The sequence below is a fragment of the Otolemur garnettii genome, unplaced genomic scaffold (assembly GCF_000181295.1).
Source record: "Otolemur garnettii isolate 467f Iridium unplaced genomic scaffold, OtoGar3 scaffold00026, whole genome shotgun sequence".
NCBI classification, from domain to species: domain Eukaryota; kingdom Metazoa; phylum Chordata; class Mammalia; order Primates; family Galagidae; genus Otolemur; species Otolemur garnettii.
In genome coordinates this window covers 272,310-283,027 of record NW_003852421.1, presented here as the reverse complement: position 1 = coordinate 283,027, position 10,718 = coordinate 272,310, and the positions used below count along the sequence as shown (strand labels likewise).

General features: G+C 46.4%; 1 pseudogene across 1 annotated transcript in view; it reads left to right on the top strand.

The window, feature by feature from the left end:
* The first annotated feature begins 9,294 nt into the window (after positions 1-9,294).
* The window catches only part of LOC111721730, a 3,863-nt pseudogene continuing 2,439 nt past the window's right edge, over positions 9,295-10,718 (top strand). The window contains exons 1-2 of the transcript XR_002773016.1: positions 9,295-9,414; positions 10,638-10,713. The product of XR_002773016.1 is annotated as a tubulin beta chain-like (transcript). The remainder of the gene's footprint in view (positions 9,415-10,637; positions 10,714-10,718) is intronic.

Below are 10,718 nucleotides of genomic sequence, written 5' to 3'. Positions count from 1 at the left end.
AGCAAGGGGGAGGGAAAGAATCAAAAAGGAAATGTAACCACCTTACAACTGCACTGAGAACTAGTTCTGATTCAGTAAATTAAATTTGCTGCTGAAGGCAGCTACAGTGGAAATTTAGCTCTGGCTGAATTGAGAGTAGCAATCTAAATTTTTCTGAGTCAGCCCTACAGAGCAGGGGTCTCATTCTAACTCACCTCCAATATGTGTGTCCTGGCTTTCTTGTCTTGCTTCCCCCATTAAGGCCTTTCAGCTAGATCTAAGATAGCACTGTAGATTTGATTCCCACCCTATCTCTAGTCAGATTTGGCAGCTCATTAGCTAATCCAGAACATGGGCTGCTGGCCTTGGCCTCTGGTCTCCCTCTCTCTTCCCATCGCTGGTCTGTGCTTGCCTCACTGTGAAAGGCCTCAGCTTCATTTCTCTAAGGTCAGTGTGAAATATTTGTTTGGTCTTTGACCTTATTTCCAAACAAACAATTTCTCAAATCTTTAGACTCTCCAAAATTGATGTCATTTTGTGTGCTAGTGGTTGACAAGTGGCTGGCAGCCCCTAGGTAACTCCAGGTTGTGGGGGGAGGGGGTAAGGGTGAGGGGGAGTGCTGCTCACCAGAAAGAATAAGGGAACAGGGTTGGAACTTTCAGCCTACCCACCAACCTTGGAGAGGTTGAGAGAGAGGGGAGAGAGGCTGGAGGTTAAATTGATCACAATTAGCCAGTGGTTTAATGAATTATCCCTACTTAACGAAGCTTCTGTAAAGTCCCCAAAGGACGGGGTTTGGAGAGCCTCCAGGTGGCTGAACACATGGAGGTTCCAGGATGGAAGTGTGCCCGGGGAGCTCTATATCCCTTCCCCCATACCTCACCCTGTGTGTCTATTCATCTGTATTCTTTGTAATATTCTTTACAATAAACTGGTAAACATGAGTGTTTTTCTGAATTCTGTGAGCTGCTCTGGAAAATTAATTAAACCCAAGAAGGGGGTCATGGGATCCCTGATTTACAGCCAGCCAGTCAGATGCCCAGACAGAACAACCTAGGACTTGTGATTGGCATCTGAAGGTGGAGGGGAAGACTTGGGGACTGAGCTCTTAATCTGTGAGGTCTGATGTTATCTCCAGGGAGACAGTGTCAAAATTGAACTAGAGGATACCCATTAGGTATTCCTTGCAGAATTCCTTGCTTTCTTCGTGTGTGGGAAATACCCCTACACATCTGTTCATATAAGTTTTCTGCGTTGGTTGTTGTGGTGTGAGAGCAGAGGAAAAACAATTTGTGGTTTTCCCCTCAGAGTCACTACTGGCATCTCAATGGGACTGATAATGCCTCACTAATTACAAAACTACCTAACCTTAAGAGTCATCTGTAGATAATGTCAGCATGTCAGTATACATGTATTCATGACTAACAGCTTTTTTGTTTTGTTTTGTTTTTTTGCAGTTTTTGGCGGAGGCTGTGTTTGAACCTGCCACCTCCAGCATATGGGGCTGGCGCTCTACTCCTTTGAGCCACAGGCACCGCCCCCATTATTAACACTTTTTTAATTTTGAAACACATCTGGTTGCACATTACTTTTCAATCCTATCATTCACAAAAACGTCTTATTCTCTCCTTTTCTCCCAACACACACGCAGCAACTAAGCCGCTCTTGGTCATGAGCCCCCTGCTGGCCAGTGAGGAGAATGTCTGCCCAACATTTGTCCTCTGATTTCCTCCAAGTTAACTGGGCACATAGCAGGTAAATCCCTTCCCTCTTTCAATTTTCACAGCATTATAAAATCCCTCTTATTAAACCTCTCTCAGAGAAAGTCTCTCTCACATATTTGTCTCCATCTTCCTTAATCTCCTCCTTTTGTCCAGTGATTTAAAAAATCTACTCATTTCTTTGTAACCAGAAAATGATACAAAATGGCAGGTGATGAATAGAGAGAGATAAAGAGCTCCGTAGATACTTGGTACTCTTACTTTCGGAGAAACCATCACACCTCATATCAGATATCCTTAAATTTCTATTTGTTAACTTTTTTATATTAATTGTAATTTAAATGTTATGATGTAAAAGTTGAGTGGCATTTGACTCATTGACACATTCTGTAGTTATTTAATTAAACATTTATTCATTTTACTATTACAGTTTTGTTTTTATATTTTAACGTCTTCAAATATTTTCTTAGATCTGGAAGACTAGTAAGTACAGTCCTTATGGTAAAATTAATGTTACTGATAAGTTTAGAGAGAGGAAATAACAAGTGTTCATAAGTGTTCCTTCCAATTAACCCCAGTATAATTAAGTTCATGAACTTGCCACCCTGTGCTTGTGTTGGCAGCACTGTACAAACAATTTGGTAAGGTTTTATAACCTTGGTATATCAGTCTTACAGTTGTGTTCATGTTGATTCATGGCAGTGTCTTGCTGAGTGGTATTCATTGTTGTGTATTTTTATGTGCCTTCACCAGAATATTGGAGCTTGAATTAGAACAAATATTATATTTACTGTTAAACTTGGCAAGAGGGGAAGTGAAATCTGAGTCATATTAGTCCAATTTTATGGGGATAATACCATGAAGAAAATGGCAGTATACAAATGGATGTTTTTCCAAGGGGAGAGAAAGTGTCACTGATGAAGAGAGGTCAATGCAGCCAGCAAGGAGCATAACTGTCAAAACATTGCAAAAATGCATCAAGTTATGTATCAAAATTATTGGCTGACTGAAAAGGCTAACAGACCAAGCAAACATTAATAGAGAAATGGGAAAATCTTAACTGAAAATGCTGGCCAACAACTCACTGCTCTTGCATCATGACAATGCCCCAGCTCACACCGCACTGTCTGTGAAGGAGTTTTTAGCTAGTAAATAAATAACTTTATTGGGACACCCTCCCTATTCACCTGATCTGGCCCCCAGTGACGTTTTTCTTTACCTGAAGATAAAGGAAACATTGAAAGGAAGACATTTTGAAGACACTCAAGAAATTAATATGACAACAGCTTTCATGGCCATTTCAGAAAAAGAGTCTCAAATTTCCTTTTAAGAGTGCCCTGGTTGCTGGCATGGTGCATGGCTTCCCAAAGGGAGTACTTCTAAGGTGACTGTAGAGATACTCAACAATGAAGTATGTAGCACTTTTTCTAGGATGAGTTCATGAACTTAATTGTCAAACTTTTGTATACATATATATATAGCCAGGACGTCACATTAGCAGTAACAAAATTTCATGGCATCAAATAATTTAACAAAATTAACCACTCTATATTAAAATGCCTATTTCTATTGTTGGCCTACATGAGAATTAGGCATAAATAATCACTGGTTATAAACAAGTAGCAGTATTTCTACACAGTCAGATCAAGTGTTTGGGGGATTTAGTTGGGAAACAAAGGAGGCAATCTTGGAACCAGGAATGATTGAGGTTTCTCTGCAGTTCCCCCTAGGAGACAGGATTTTCCCATAACTTAAATGTTCTAGGCGCAATCAGCACTTTTGAAAAAACGTACCTAAATATCCCTTTATAGTATTTTAAAAAAGACATTTCCTATTTCGAATGCGCCCCACCCCCACCCCCACCGCAGTATTTCAGGAGCTCTATAGTGTTTGGTTGTTGCTCCACCGAAAGAGAGATCTTAAGAGCTGGCAGCGGGCGGGGCGGCGGCTTCTGCCTCAGGGGCTGGAAGCCTGGCTGGTCTGTGCAGTGGCAGGGACCCGGCAGAAGCCAGGACAGACCGGGCAGGGAGGGTGGCGCTGCGAGGCCGGGCACCAGGGGGCGATAAGTCTCTCGCCCGCACACTCCGCACAAGGCAGGATTGTTAAGCTCTGGACAACCTGACACTCTCACCACCGGCAGGAAAATATTGACGTCATCCTTTCCGTAACTGCTGTTTGCCTTGAAAGTGAATCAGAACCGACTGTAAGCTCTGCGAGCTTGGGAGAGAAATGACCAGTGCCTTTATCTGCACCCACGTGGCAGATGGAAGTCAGCGTGGCCGGCCCCACCCGAATTCCTTGGCAACCTAGGTCTTGGTGAAGTGTGAAGAAAGCCTAGACCAGAGAGAGGTGGCGCAGAAAGTTGGAAAGTGACGGGAACAGGCTCTCCCGGGTTCTTCGTGTCCACTGGTGACTGCCACAGCTTGAAGACCTGGGAGAGAAGGTGGTCTGGCTGGGGGCAGGGCACGCACATGGTGCCTCACCTCAGAGCTTAGCAATTCTGCTGCTTGTCCATTTCTGCAGGACTAGCTTTCCTTACCATGGGCGCTTCAGGGTTTAGGGGTGAACATTAGGGAAGGTGCCTACCAAACAGCATAGGGCAAGAAGAGGGATCATTTCTGCTTAATAGGAGCTCACAGAGAAAGTGACACTGGAGTTGAGTTCTGATTTGAAGAGAATAGCTCCAGGAAGGGAGGGAGGGAATAATAAACCAATTGTAATAGCTAAGATATAGCACTTACTGTAGGGCAGGTGGTATTCTAAGTGCTTTCACACATTGCAGGCCCTATTACAACTCCAGGAGGTGGCTACTATCATTATTCCCACTTTACCAATAAAGCAAGGGAGGCACAGAGAAGTTAAGTAACTTGTCCACATCACACAACTAATAAGTGGCAGTGTCAGGATTTGTCATCAACTTCTAGGGCCTGTGCTCTTCACCAGTCAAGGAATTGGGTATTAAGTTCAGGGGAGGATTCATTCCAGTCTGTTATTAGCCATGTGGAGCAGAGAGAGTTTAATCAGCGGATTTGGTATGATCCCAGACACTCTAGATTATGAGGACAGTGGTAGCAGTTGGGAGTAGGTAACATACATCTGAAGATTTGTGAGACTGCGTCTGATTTAAATCATGGCAAAGAAGGTTTAGTATTTCTTTGTTCTTAATGCCAGAGGCAAAAATAATTAAAATTGTGTCACAAAGGAACCAACAAAAAACTAAACGACTAAGAATAGGAAAAACAAAGAGGAAGATAAGACATTAAACATGAACAGTGGGGAAAAATATCTAGAGAATTGTAGAAAGATAAACTTGTGGTCTTAGTACTTTCTAAATTTTCTAAATTTATAGTATGTATATGCATATGTGTAAAATAAGTATATAAAATATATGCATATGTAATTCACGTGTACACTGTATGCAAATATGTATATTTATATATAGTATATTTGGGGAAAGCACTTAATAAGAATTTGACATCTGACCAGGAATGGTATCTTCAGTTTTGAAAGGCCCAAATTGATAATTGTAATAAAAATGGAAAATTCTGGGATATGGCACATTCCAGAAAGTAGCCAGAAAAAAAAATTACTATATATTGTGTTTACTCTAAATTATTAGTGTCATCGGATGCAACATTTGTAAACTTTGATGGGCTGATATTTTAAAAGCAAATTAAATTGGAGTTCAGATTGCTCATATTCTTTTTTTTTTGCAGTTTTTGGCCGGGACTGGGTTTGAACCCACCACCTCCGGCATATGGGGCTGGCACCTTACTCCTTTGAGCCATAGGCACTGCCCCAAGACTGCTCATATTCTTTTCAAAGGAAGTATCTTAAATGCTTTAAATAAAATTTCTCCATTTTTGGGCAGTGTCTGTGGCTCAAGGAGTAGGGTGCTGGCCCCATATACCGAGGGAGGTGGGGGTAGGGGTGGGGGTGGTGGCAGGTTCAAGCCTGGTCCCGGCCAAAACTGCAAAAAGAAAAAAATTCCTCCATTTTCATAAAGAGATGATTTTTTTTTTTTTTAAAGTAGCAGGTAGGGCTGCATTAGGTGAATTTCATAGGAAAGAGAAGTTGGAGGTGCCTAGTCCCCTGGGCTTGTTCTGAGGGCACAAACAAATAGGATATGAAACTGTTCCATAAAAATTGAGACAATTATATTATTGAGATTTTTGTGTTTTCATTATTCTGCAGAGGAAACTGGGGTAAAAAGCCCAAGTCCCCATAACTTGCACCAACTAAATCTATTTCAACTTGATCATATCTGTAACCTTTAGAGATGGCATTGGTTAACAGTAGTATTGTCATAACACCACATATTTACAGAGCATGTTTCACTAGAACATTCTTATCAGAATCATTCCTGTTGGGCCTTCTGAAGGCAGAAGATGGGGCAGGGCAGGCAGAGAGAAAGGTAAGCTCTGCTTGGCCCCTGTAGCTCAAGCAGCTAGGGTGCCAGCCACATATACCGGAACTGGTGGGTTCGAATCCAGCCCGGGCCTGCCAAACAATGACAACTACAACCAAAAAAAAAAAAAAAAATAGCTGGGTGTTGTGGTGAGCGCCTATAGTCCCAGCTACTTGGGAGGCTAAGGCAAGCACATCGCCTTCTACTAGGAACATACTCTCTAGTCTGAATTTTGCCATCATCACCCCACAATGCCTTCAGGGTAGGAGTGGTGGAGCTCAAACACTGTGGCTTCATCAAGTCTAAAGCAGGAAGTGACTGGGGGCTGGCTGATGTGGGTCTCCTTCCCCATCCTCCTGCCCAACAGCCCCAACAGCAAGAGGAGCTGTTCTTTTTTAGCACAAAGAAAAATAGATAAAAGGAGAGAGTAGGGGAATAAAATGTTTTCCTAAAGCTCTTCAACAGCTTTGGGGAGGGGAAAACTAGTTGGTTCCATTTCCTTCTGTTATTATCTGCATCTGTGCTGTACAGAATAACATGGCTTTGAGACAGCCTGGCAGGTTTGGGTGTCTACTCTGTGGGAGGACAGCAGGAACTCACAGCCCTCAGAGGAGTCACTTTAGGCAGGGCAGGCATTATTTAACAATGTGTGTGCACATTTCTCTGAGGATAAACCAGTAGCTGCCAGGGGCGGTGCCAGGGGAGGAGACAGCCAGAGAGCAGGCAGGCCCGGGATTTGTTGAGCAGGAAGCAGCCCACTTGGGAAGAACTTTCTCTGCCTGGGCCTGAGCCTGCACTCATAAACACTGTCATTTGTTTATTTATTGTGCATTCACTAATGTTCAGTTCACAGACAGCACCTAGTATCTTCGCAACATAACAAAAACACAGTTCTCATTTTTCAGATGTGGTAGCAGGGAGGTTGGGGACCTGCTGAAGGGCCAAGCTGGGAAGCAGCAGTGTGAGCACACTCCAAGGGGCCATCTGGTGCTCTCCAGGTAGGAAATGCCCACTGCTAAGGATCTCCATGTCTCTAGTATTGTCCCTTCTAGGTCTCATCTTTTGTTCCTATAAGGCCTAAAATTTCCCCCTTGAATTTAAACACAAAGACTAAGAAGCAGTAATCTCCAGAAAATCATTGTGGAACTGTGTAATCAGTGAAATTACACAGAGAAAGGCAATCCTCTGGAGCAGCTCCAGTTGGTAGTGAAGAGCCAAGATGTGGGAGTTGAGGTAGGAGTTGGGGGAAGGTGGAGGCCAAGCTCTGGGAACCTGGGAATAGCCCCAGTGGGACAGGCTGTCCAGTAGGGGCCGAGCAGCAGGGCAGGGAAGAGAGATGGAGAAATTCTAAAAACTCCATCCCCACCACGAGAGGAGGCACCAGGCCCCTGCATGCTTTTGTGCTGGGTGGACTGGGAAGGATTGGCTTCCTAAAGCTGGGGTGATGCAGACGCAAATGGGCCCCAGGGGCTACTCACAGATATTGACTTTTAGTTTCGACAGTGGCTATAGACAGACTATTAACATGGCAAGTGGGATTCATATTTCTAATGATGGCATCACCTCGGGTTTTATGGAGGCATTTTTGTTCTATAAACTCAACTGGCTTTCACATGTAGCTTTTCATTTCCTACTCACAGAGCCAGCTCCGGGGCACCTATAATTATCATCACATTATATTTGGAATGGACTGTGAAACAAGGCAGTCCCTAGGCCCCAGTTACCTAGCCCACTGTGCAGGGTCATCGTTGCCACGTCTGCATCCTACCCAAGCCTTTAAAACTCACCTGGCTTCTCCTGGTACAAAGAATTGCGATTCCTTCAGTAACCAGCTTTGTGACTGGTCAGGTCTTTCAGCCTTGATTTCTGAGCTGTGAAGGTGGGGTGGTAATAATGCTTACTCAACAAGGGCTTGTCAAAAGAAATATGCATAATGTGAGCAGCAAATGTGAACCACATATGTAATTTTAAATTTTCTAGTAGACACGACTTTGAAAGTTTAAAAAGTGGAATTAACTTCAAAAAATATGCTATTTAACACAATGTATCTAAAACATTATTTTGACAAGTGGTCAATATTTAAAAACTAGTAATAGAATATTTTACATTATTTTAACTTACTGAGTCCAGGAAATCTGGGGTGGATTTTACATTTACAGCACATTTCAACTCAAGGGCTCAATAGCCACATGTGGCTGGAGGCAACAGAACTGGACAGGGCAGCTCTGTAAGGCTGTGAGGATTAGATGACCTAAGGTAGGTAAGGTGCCCTGACACCAGCTAACATATTAACACATCAACTCCTTCCCCTCTTCCTCCCTCCTCCTCCTCCCCACACCCATGCAGAATTTTCTGCATTTAAGAGGCCGAGTACTCAAGAGCCCAAAGGAGACTACACGACAAATCCAGCACTAAGCACTTATCCTAGCGTCTCTCAAGCTGATCATGTTCTTTACGTGCAGAGGTGAAAAGCTGCCCACCCTGCCATCCTTGATTTCCTTTAAGACAGCTGCCTATGGGAGCTCCTCCAGGGCGCCCCTACTCCTCTCTGGGAGGCGCTCACTCCCGGCGTTTAACTCGCCGCAATTTCCCACTCGGAATGGAAAGAACTACGCAGGGAGTCCAGGACTCTGCCCGGATGCAGGAAACCTAAGCGAATAGCTGGACACCCCAGGGAAAATGTAGCTTCAGTTCTAGGCTCCTCACTCCAAAAGGTTCCTCGATGCCTCTCCCCGCCCCCGGACTCCAGGACCCTGTTTGGAGGCAGTCCTACTCCCCGGTTCTAGGGTCCGCGGCTTTCTAGCGGCCATAGTAGGCGGGGTAGGATGGGGACTGCGGCGAGACTGCAGGGCTCGGGGATGGGTGAGGCCGCGCTCACAGATAGGGGAAGGGGCGGCCTCACTCATAGAGCGGGGAGGGAGCTGCCAGCTGGCTTGATCCAAAGCCCAACCACTGCTTTTTTCCGCTGAATGTCAGGTGGCTCCTACCCCACCTCGACCCGGCCACTAGCCAGGGCGCCTCTGCACCGTGCACCACACCCCAGCTCCCCCTAGCGGTGCGGCCGCCGGGCCAGCCACCCCCACTGCCGCAGGCCCGCCCACCATGACGTCACCGCGGGGCGGGCCCCTGGTATAAAAGGCGGAGCCGGGGGGGCGGCAGATGTCAGACTCTGCGCTGCTGAGCTTGCCGGTCCTCTCCGCACTCACTGCTCCGAGGACCAGCGCCTCCACCCGCTCCGCAACCGGCACCATGCGCGAGATCGTGCACATCCAGGCAGGCCAGTGCGGCAACCAGATCGGCGCCAAGGTGGGCGCGCCGCGGCAGTGGGGGCCGCAGGCCGGGGTGTGGGGCGCCGAAGGTGCTGGCCGAGGCGGGGGCGGGGGCTCAGGGAAGGCTGCTACAGCGCCAGGCTGCCGGTGTGGCATATTCTGCGGCCATGCCGCCGGGTGGGGCCCAAGAAGCTGCTCGACCTGCCACGATGCCCGCGGCGACGCAGCTGTGTGTGTCTTTAATCAGGGCCTTTTAAATATCCTTCATACTCAACCCTTATGCGGGCTGCAGTTAGCATTACTTTGGGTGTATTAGTCTCTAAATTGTGGATCGAGGCTACGGTCATATTTATCCGGTACCCTCGTGTGAAATTTAATTTGTATATTTTTGTGTCGTTTGAATGAAAAAATGCAGTGTCACTGGACTGACAGATGTTATAGAGGTTTTCCTTCGGGTCTCACACGTGAGGGTGTTAGATCAATTCCCTTACACAGGCATCGTCTAGACGTGATGACATATAACGTGATGCTATCGTTTCCCCTCTGCCGGGCAGCAGGTGACTGCATTGGTGGGGGCTGTAATTACCGACCACGGTGGGGAGGCAGCAGCGGCCCTGGTGCATGGGTGTGGGCGGGAGCCTGTGCAAGGACATGGTCTCTTTCAAAACCGCCATATTGCCCACCCCTGCCCCCTCTTCTGCTGCACACTCACAATGGAGTCAGAGCCCTCATGATGGCCAGCTCCTTCCACTGCTGCCCAGGCTCCTGTCTGCTGTTCCTTGCCCATTCCCTGCTGTGGTCAGTGGCATACTGTTAGAGGGCTGCATAGGGTCTGTGCCAGGAGACACTGATTCCTGGAAGCAGCCACCGGGTGGGGTCCACCTGTCCTCCATCCTGCCAGGACTCATCCATGAGCTGGGATGGAGCCACACTCAGCCCTGGCTGAGGTAACAGAACCTCCCTCAGCCTTTGCAACACCACCCCTTCCCCAGAAGGGAATCTGCTGTGTCCCCTCCTCCTCCTGTGTCCTCCTAGCCTTTCAGTCTGTCATCATAATATGGCCGATGCTCTGCGGATTTTTAAGCCCCTGGCAACAGCAGCTGCTGCAGAAAATGGGGTCGTGCAGCTCTTTGGTCTCTGTCTAGGACAAGAAACCATCTGACTGCAATGGCTGCTGCTCCAAGATCATGGCAGGAAGATAAGACCATCCTTGGTGACATTAGGATGTCACACCATGATGTGATTGTTCTTTCATTTCAGTTTTGGGAGGTCATCAGCGATGAGCATGGGATCGACCCCACAGGCAGTTACCATGGAGACAGTGACTTGCAGCTGGAGAGA